This window comes from Mauremys mutica, chromosome 1 (assembly GCF_020497125.1).
Source record: "Mauremys mutica isolate MM-2020 ecotype Southern chromosome 1, ASM2049712v1, whole genome shotgun sequence".
NCBI classification, from domain to species: domain Eukaryota; kingdom Metazoa; phylum Chordata; order Testudines; family Geoemydidae; genus Mauremys; species Mauremys mutica.
In genome coordinates, this window is record NC_059072.1 from 297,189,253 (window position 1) to 297,199,242 (window position 9,990).

General features: G+C 41.0%; 1 long non-coding RNA gene across 1 annotated transcript in view; it reads right to left on the bottom strand.

Annotated features, from left to right (window-relative positions):
- Nucleotides 1-8,920, bottom strand: part of LOC123375307 — a 50,939-nt gene extending 42,019 nt beyond the window's left edge. Inside the window, exon 1 of the long non-coding RNA XR_006581392.1 lies at nucleotides 8,802-8,920. This is a non-coding gene — a long non-coding RNA (uncharacterized LOC123375307). The remainder of the gene's footprint in view (nucleotides 1-8,801) is intronic.
- Nucleotides 8,921-9,990: the final 1,070 nt, after the last annotated feature.

A 9,990-nucleotide genomic window follows, 5' to 3' on the forward strand; every position in this document is an offset into this window, starting at 1 on the left:
GGTCCATAATCCATGAAGTTTCTCTTTAAAACATCATACCACCTGGGTGTGGATCAGTAGTATGTGATTTCTGACACTGCCATTCATTCTAGAGAGAACCTTGTCATATTCTGACTTGGCAGGGAGCTCCATACTGCTTTCCTTTTGTAGGTTTGGTATTGCATTTGATGACCCATCACTTTAAAAAGAAAGATTTAATATTATGCATATATTTGTTCAGTACACCACGCCAATTGAAAACGACAGTTTTGCAGTCAAATAGATGAATTATTACGTTACTAACTAAATTAAACACATTTATAAACATTAAAATAACCTTGGAGAATACTTCATAGCCATCTATTTGGGGACTCTTGATCATAACTAGGGAATCTATAGTTGGCAAGATACATGGCATGTCTTCTGCTGCTACCAAAATAACCCATAATTCATTGTATAAAAGATTGTCTCCTTGATCGATATATGATAGTATTAAAGATGGCCATATTAAGTATCATCTTTATTTTCTCAATTTGCTGTTCCTTTAACTTCAGACAGCTGACGGGGTGAGGGAAACTAAAAGGTCAAGTTTTAAGATGGATACAAAAAGCTAGAGGCCAAGTATGTGCAAAAAAGAGGAATTTGTGGAATTGGAATACAGCTTTATGCACAAAAGGAAGAATACTTTAATATGTACAAGGAATAGCATTCAAAGGAACTCTTACTAAACAGTATATACTTGCCTGCCCTTGATAAATTGAATTATTAAAAGATTTTTATATTTATCCCTCAGATCACCCAGATAATCTTCTCTGTGTTTATTCACAGATGAATTGTGAAAATCCCCAGGGCTCACCTTCTTTTCTCTCAGGCAATATAATATACAGGGAAGAGATACCTTAGCACAGAACTCTAGGGCCAGATTTCTAATATAGCTCTGCACCTAGCAACTCTCACTGTTCTCAATGGCAGCTGGTGGGAGCTGAGCTCTTTAAAATCTGCCAACTTCATTTAGATGCCTCATTGGTAGCTGAGTTCTTCTGAAAGTCTGGCCCGTAACTTATTCCAAAGACAATCTAGGCAGTCCATATGGCATTTCCTTTCTTTACTCTATACAGCAATAGAACACATTTTATGGCTTGTTTATAAAAGTAGCAGGGCCGCCCAGAGTGGGGGGCAAGTGGGGAAATTTGCCCTGGGCCCTGCAGGGGCCCCACGAGCCCTGGCCTGGTGGCAGTCCAGGTCTTTGGTGGCATTTTGGCAATGGGGGGGCCCTTCAGTGCTGCCAAAGAGTGGAGTGACTGAAGGGCCCCCCACTGCTGAAATGCTGCCGAATACCCAGAACGCCACCGGATGAGTACAAGCTCCGCAACTCCCCGCTTTGCCCCAGGTCCCCTGAATTCTGTGGGCGGCCCTGAAAAGTAGGTGACACATTCATCAGATTCTAGTCCAGGAGTAGAACTTAAGTGGTACATGGAACATGTGCAGCCCCTCTACACAGGGATAAAATACACCTTGAATGAAGACCATACCTTAATAATTTGTGGGATGTAGTCTAATTCAAAATAAACATTGGGGCAATTGTTCCTGTTCCAAAATCTCTGTAGAAGTGAGCCAGCATATCTGCCTCACCAGAGACCTCATGAAGTCATCGTTAGTGTCTCTGTCATCGTCAGTGTCTCTAGAGCACCTGCCTGGAATCCTATTATATAATTTCTTCCTCCTATTCTTTTCAAGACTCTTCTGCTTTGCAATCTGCCATCTCAGAAAGTCACGTCAAGCAATCTTTATGCCTCCTTTCTGGAGAGCAGAGCAGTATTCATTGTTGTAGCTATGGTACTGTGGAATATCTTTAAAGGATAGTGGTTACAAAGCAAGAACTTCACCATTAAGGTTTTCCATTTGGACCATTCATCCTGCATAACCCAGTCTAAGATATTGTGGTCTGTCATCCCTTTTAAGTTTATGCTATTTATATAGGATTGGAGTTTCTGTAATGGCCACACAATGGCAAGGATCTCCTAATGGCAAACGGTACCAATGTAGGAAATAAATTCCTGGTAACACATATACCATGTAAGGTTTTTTTTCCCTTTCACAGTCACCTGGCAAAGGTTCAATCTCTAAAATAGAATCTGTTGCATTTGTGTATGTGGTGCAAACTTACCAACAAACTATAAAACATGTGACAATGGCTGAGCACGTAGTGTGCTGTTACCAATGCTTATTAAACTAATCATTATTTCGCTGCTACCTTGTTCTACCCTCATCTATTTCTTGTATCCACCTATTGTCTTCTGTCACATACTAGAATATATGCTCTTGTGGGAGGGGGTATGGGGCAGAGAATTACTTTTTCGTTATTTGCATGTGCAGTTTAGCACAAAGATGTCCTGATTCCTGGTTGGGTACAGTAGAAAATGAATTAGAAGCTTTTCATAGAGTTAAAAAGAACCTTTCCCCCCCCCCCCCGTTTTCTAATCTATAGCACTAGATGGCAGGAAAGGGTTAACTTGAATGTTTGTCATTCTATTATCCTACTATTCTATTATCCTAATATTGCAGTATTATCCTACTGAAAGTCTCTCAGCTATTTTTTATCACTCTCTGTAGCTCTGAATGTATTCATTCAATGCCCCCATCTCAAATCCAGTGGATTTTATTTGGAAGAGGTTTTGGGACACTTCTGTGCTTGAGTAGTTCTTCCATTGGGAAAAAAAACCATTGTTACAAGTGAAAACTAAAACTAATGTTCTATATAGTATGACAAAAAGTCCAGTTCAGGTATATGGTACCTCAGTTCAGGTATATGGTACTCACATCACAGTAACGTTACTTAATTTTGCAAGTCGCATAGTTGCATAGTCTGCAAGACTTTGACTCCCTCAGGGAACTGATGGGCAAGGTCCCCTGGGAGAATAACATGACGGGGAAAGGAGTCGAGGAAAGCTGGCTGTATTTTAAAGAAAACTTATTGAGGTTGCAGGAACAAAACATCCCGATGTGTAGGAAGAAAAGTAAATATGGCAGGCGACCAGCTTGGCTTAACAGTGAAATCCTTGCTCGTCTTAAACACAAAAAAACATTTTACAAGAAGTGGAAGATTGGACAAATAACCAGGGAGGAGTATAAAAGTATTGCTCAGGCATGCAGGTGTGAAATTAGGAAGGCCAAATCACACTTGGAGTTGCAGCTAGCCGGAGATGTTAGGAGTAACAAGAAGGGTTTCTTTAGGTATGTTAGCAACAGGAAGAAAGTCAAGGAAAGTGTGGGCCCCTTGCTGAATGAGGGAGGGAACCTAGTGACGGAGGATGTGGAGAAAGCTAGTGTACTCATTGCTTTTTTTGCCTCTGTCTCCACAGACAAGGTCAGCTCCCAGACAGCTGCACTCTGCAGCACGGTATGGGGAGGAGGTGACCAGCTCTCTGTGGAGAAAGAAGTAGTTCAGGACTATTTACAAAAGCTGGATGAGCACAAGTCCATGGGGCCGGATGCACTGCATCCGAGGGTGCTAAAGGAGTTGGCTGATGAGATTGCAGAGCCATTGGCCATTATCTTTGAAAAATCATGGCGATCGGGGGAGGTCCCGGATGACTGGAAAAAAGCTAATGTAGTGCCCATCTTTAAAAAAGGGAAGAAGGAAGATCCAGGGAACTACAGGCCAGTCAGTCTCACCTCAGTTCCTGGAAAAATCATGGAACAGGTCCTCAAGGAATCAATCCTGAACCACTTAAAGGAGGGGAAAGTGATCAGGAACAGTCAGCATGGATTCACCAAGGGCAAGTCATGCCTGACTAACCTAATTGCCTTCTATGATGAGATAACCGGCTCTGTGGATGAGGGGAAAGCAGTGGATGTGCTATTTCTGGACTTTAGCAAAGCTTTTGATACAGTCTCCCACAGTATTCTTGCCAGCAAGTTAAAGAAGTATGGGCTGGATGAATGGACGGTAAGGTGGATAGAAAACTGGCTAGATGGTCGGGCTTAACGGGTAGTGATCAATGGTTCCATGTCTAGTTGGCAGCCGGTATCAAGTGCAGTGCCCCAAGGGTCGGTGCTGGGGCCGGTTTTGTTCAATATCTTCATTAATGATCTGGAGGATGGTGTGGACTGAACCCTTAGCAAGTTTGCAGATGACACTAAACTGGGAGGAGTGGTTGATACGCTGGAGGATAGGGCTAGGATACAGAGGGACTTAGAGAAATTAGAGGATTGGGCCAAAAGAAACCTGATGAGGTTCAACAAGGACAAGTGCAGAGTCCTGCACTTAGGACAGAAGAATCCCATGCACTGTTACAGACTAGGGACCGAATGGCTGGGCAGCAGTTCTGCAGAAAAGGACCTAGGGGTTACGGTGGACGAAAAGCTGAATATGAGTCAACTGTGTGCCCTTGTTGCCAAGAAGGCTAATGGCATTTTGGGTTGTATAAGTAGGGGCATTTCCAGCAGATCGAGGGATGTGATCATTCCCCTCTACTCAGCACTGGTGAGGCCTCATTTGGAGTACTGTGTCCAGTTTTGGGCTCCACACTACAAGAAGGATGTGGATAAATTGGAGAGAGTCCAGCGGAGGGCAACAAAAATGGTTAGAGGGCTGGAGCACATGACTTATGAGGAGAGGCTAAGGGAACTGGGATTGTTTAGTTTGCAGAAGAGAAGAATGAGGGGGGATTTGATAGCTGCTTTCAATTACCTGAAAGGGGGTTCCAAAGAGGATGGATCTAGACTGTTCTCAGTGGTAGAAGATGACAGAACAAGGAGTAATGGTCTCAAGTTGCAGAGGGGGAGGTTTAGGTTGGACATTAGGAAAAACTTTTTCACTAGTAGGGTGGTGAAGCACTGGAATGGGTTACCTAGGGAGGTAGTGGAATCTCCTTCCTTAGAGGTTTTTAAGGTCAGGCTTGAGAAAGCCCTGGCTGGGATGATTTAGTTGGGTTTGGTCCTGCTTTGAGCAGGGGGTTGGACTAGATGACCTCCTGAGGTCCCTTCCAACCCTGAGATTCTATGATTCTATGAAGACGTGTTTTCCCTGACTATGGCCGTAAGAACCATGATGTCAGAGCCATCCTCATAATCTCCCCTGCTTGATAATTTTGGCAGAAGCTAGATGTTAGAAGCAGAAAGGAGGAATATCACTTGTGTTGAGTCTAGTGCAGGTGTCTGACATATGCAGTAAGGTCAAAGACGATAATGAAGGAGGAACCTGGAAAAGAAAGAGATCTTTGGACATAGACAGATCCTTGGAAGCGTGGAGGGACTTCGGGTAGTAAGAGATGGAGACTCTGATGGAGATGGATGGAGAGAAACAGAACCTATGTCCTGAAAACAAATCAGCAGGACCTATAAAGAGGGAGTCAACTCCAGACAGTATCTATCTAGTCATGAAAATTCTAACTTTGAATTTTTAGAGATTTTTTGGAGCTAATTTGTTAAGATACAAAACAGATTGTCTAATGTGCCCTTCATTCCGGAACTTTTGTCTCTAGCATATGACATAAAAGGACCTGACAATGCTGAGTGGCCTTGCTGCCGTAATTACTGGAAATACTGCTGTCCAAAAATAGTGCTTCTGGGAAAGCTAATAAACTTTGTTGTGCTTATCACTATTGAGAATCCTGTGGTAAAACTGGTATTGGGAATATCTGCTGAGCCCCATGTGAATTTATATCTCTGCTTCAAAGGTCTTTACGCTTATAGTTTTACCCTCTTTGATCCAAAGTGGAGGTTGCACAGAAAGATGATACTTAAATCTCCAGAGGATCATTTTGTTTGGCTCCAATTATAATTTAACCTTTTTAGATAAGTCTTATTAAAACATAAATCTGGTCTTAAAAACCCTAGAGACGTAGTGTGTACAATATATTATTAATCGGGCCAGGAGAAATCTATGGAAAATGTCTGCATAATTGGCAAGGACTTCAACTTAAATGTATGCAAAGTTGCCTTCCCCTAATATAAAATCTTAAGGAATATCCTAGGATCCCCCTCCCCCATTCCCCGCCTGCTTGCTTTTTATTATACCAATGGTCAAGACCAATTGGAATGTACAAAATGTATGGAAATTTATGGGCTTTCACTTAATGTAATTGGTGTCATATTTGCAAGGCAAAAATGTAAAGAAATTCTATGCAGATTTGAATTTAATTTGCAGAGAGAACAGAAGGAGATTTGGTTTCATAAAGTCATGGAAGGTTCTGAGGAGAGTAGTTTATGGTACCTAATTTTTTTTCCACCCTACATGAAAGTCAGGAGGATTCAAATCCCAGGTTACAGTTTTGACCCAATTCTAGATAAAATAAGAATTTAACATAAAACTCACATTGAAACAAACTAGAGGTTCACAAAAATTTGGTTAAACTTTTATAACATGCTTCTACATCATACCCGCTTAATATCAGCTCTTTGGAGGATTTCTCGTGGCCTGAGGAATGCCCCCAAATATAAGGTGTGAAATCCTGGTCCCACTGAGGTTAATAGCAAAATCTCCTTGACTTCATTGGAGTCAAAATTTCAATCCAGGTCTCTAGGCATACCCAGAGCTGTGTGCAATGTATCACTGCTGCGTACAGCACAATTGTGAATGTGACACACAATAGACAAGAGGAAGCATTTAGATATAGGTCCTGACCAGACAGGCCATAAGGAAGACAGTTTTTGAGCCTCACTCCAAGATTCACTTATAGTAGGGATATATTAATTTTCTGTTTTAAAAATATGCATTTGATGTCATTTTTTTCAGTTGCAGAGATAAACTCAAAGGATAAACTCAATTGCAGAGATAAACTCAAAAGATTTCACTTGGCCTGATTACTAATATACTTTATATACTACAAAGGATAAGGAGACTTTAGGAGTCAACCCAGGGGAAAATCTTAAGCTTTTTAAAATTTTTCATTTTAATTTCTTTCTGTATTTTTTGGTTTCAGTTTCTAATGGCAACAGTGAAATGTCATGCGTTTAGATAAATTTACTAGGAGTCAGGAGTCCTGGATTCTATTCTTATCTGCTACAAACTTCCTTTATTAAGATGCACAAATCACTTAACCTTTGTGTGCCTCGGTTTCCCCATTTGTAAAATGGGGATAAAAATGTTTTCCTTCATAGGTGTAATGTGAGAGTTAATCAATGTGTGCAAAGTGCTCTGAGATCCTCAGCTGGAAAGCACAGCAGAATTACAAGGTTTTATTATTTCTAAACTGAATCTAGGAAGTACTGGAAATCACACAAGAACACCTGCTCTTGTAAGATTTTCAGAGTGATTTCTTGACCAAAGAGGCTTGGATAAATCTCAGATAAGCATCTGAATGTCCGGATGCTTATCCAGGCTGCAAAGAACAAAAAAAATAGTTTGAGCTGCGCTCTTCACCAGCTTCATGCAACTTCTGCGACTTAGCCACAAAGCATGGGTAGCTCAAAACTGATTGCTTGTAAAATGTCAAAGCCCTTTCCCTGCTCCAAAAAGATGTAAGGCCATATTATAGAAATAAAATGTAGCTTTCCACTACATAAAAAATAATGGTAGTCATGATTTACATTTGCTATATACAATGCCCTTGATCCAGAAAAATCCTGTGTTTTACACACTGAAATACAAATCCTTTATCTAGATATCACTATCCTCCCCACAAAAATGCTGCTACCTATATAATGACATTCACTGACAGTAAATTCTATTAAAATGTCTAATGACTGAAAGTTTAGATTATTATTTCAAATTGAAATAGTAGGGGGAATTTCAGGTAGGCAGAATTCACTGACTGGTGTAAACATAAGCCTCCCTTATTCTTTTGCACCTCTTGTGGGGTGTAATTTGCACCCTTGTTCATGCTAGTGAGCACTTTGTTGCACAAGTAGTCCCACTGATGTCAATGCTAGTCAATGGCACTACTCTCGTGAGTTCAGGATCACCAGCATGAGAGCAGCTTTCACAATCTAGCCCTTTGCTTTTGTTGTCCTATGCTGTGTTATGTTTAATCTTGATGGTAAATATGCCTGAGCCCATGCCTGTCACTTTGTCTCTAAAGACTTGTGTACACCTGAGGCATCATAGCAGCAAGAATAATGAGGACGGAGATGGTGGAGCCAAGTTTGAGCTATTGTGAGATAATGCTGAAAGGGTTAGTATTGTTTTATCCAAGGCCACAACACAGTCTATGCACCCATTCCCTTGCAGCTCAAGTTGTTTATTTGCCCCACTATTTCATCAAACACATTGAGAAGACATGAAAATCCAGTCAAGAGTTGCACTCCTCCACAGGCTTGCCAGCAACTCATGGGGCACGTGTGCTGCAACTTTATGGACATCTACCAATTCCCTAATTAATGCACTTGCTGAAAACTGTGTGGCAACATGGGAATCCAGTCATCATCATGGCAAGCTGGACTCAATGATCAGCTCTGTCCTTCATATCATCACTGGTGTGGCCTGGCTAAATCCACTCTCCAGCCTTCTAGTTGTGGATGGCATTGATCCCCTGGTGATTAGGTGTGAATGTAGGGCTGCATTACTGCGCACAGACAACTATCAAGACAGCTTAGTTCACCATTTCATCTGAAAGCCACATCAAAAATACCAGCTAATGTTAAGACACCCTTTTCTGAAATAGATAAGCCTCTCATACAGTACATTGGGGATGATCTTTCTAAGGAACACCAACAATGTGGTTGGATTGATGGTGCATGTCTTGGCAGATAAACAACTTAGATCTATCTCTCTGAACTAGCTCTCGCATGCCCCTCAGAACAACCATATGAACTGAAAGATCCTTCATTGTTACAAGAAGATACATTGTGGTCACAGGCAGTTTAACTCACATCTTTACCTATGGAGTTTCTTGAGCTCGCTGTCCTGCCTCTGTGGAGCTCAAGAACAAAGAGCGTGCTATTTGGTTATGGACTGTCCTCTTTATCATCTTGATGATGGATGAATGTGCTTGATGTCTCTGGATGCAGCTACCGTGATACAGTGGCTACATCACTTACCCAACATATAATTAATTGTTTGTGACATCAGAAGCCATAAGAGGTATGATGTCCTGCACTGGCTGACTGGGCCAGCATCTCCACTGCTATCTCCCTGTGGTGCATCAGCAAAACTTTACTGCAACTCTTCCAAAACAGATCTATTCGTTTGGTCTTGGTGGAATCTGTAGTACCCTTGTGAACACTCCTCCTAAAGCTTTACTGTTCTTCAGTGGTCACATCCTGAACCCCTTCCAGAGGGATGTACCTATGCAATGTACCAACCTACCAGCAGTTTAGTATCTGAGGGGCTGATGTTGTGGAAACTCCACAGACTCAAGAATTTATTTCTGAATGTCTGCCTTCCCATGGCTGTATTTGCCGAAGCCAATAACTTAATCCCAAGAATCTGTATCCCTACAATTTTCACTTTCTTACATTTTTCTCTAGGATGAAAAGTGAAGAGCTGTATGTACTGAACTTGGTTCCCTTTGATGTGTCACACTGAAAATGCACAGAGAGTAGACTTCAAAGTTGCCCTTTCAGCAGACTCCCCCTTTAATATAACAAATGTGAGTAACTTTAGGGAAGCTACCCTAGTAAGGACTTAAACTACCTGTTAGTAGAAGCACATAAGAAATTTCCTTGGTTTTGATTATAGAAGATTATATTTAAAGTACCACAGTTGAGTTTAACAGAAGAAACCAGCCCATGATTCAGCCAGGTTTCTGGAGCAACCAAATTAATTGTTTTGATTTGTTCAAATAACACTCCCTATATGCAGATTTATAACTTTAGGCTACTCGCTTTAATTCTCTGTGCCTCAGATCTTGTTGGACTGCCATCTAAAAAATGGGAATAGAAATACTTACTTTTCTTTGTAAAACACTTTGAGATCTTTGCATGAGAAGTAAATGCAAGTTATTCATAATTATCAGCTGTGAATATGTAGCAATCTACTACCTGTTTTTTCTAGTAATGGAACAGAATTATAAATGTCACATTACAATGTTTTAATCAGTCTTAATAGAAGAAAAGTACTATATATAT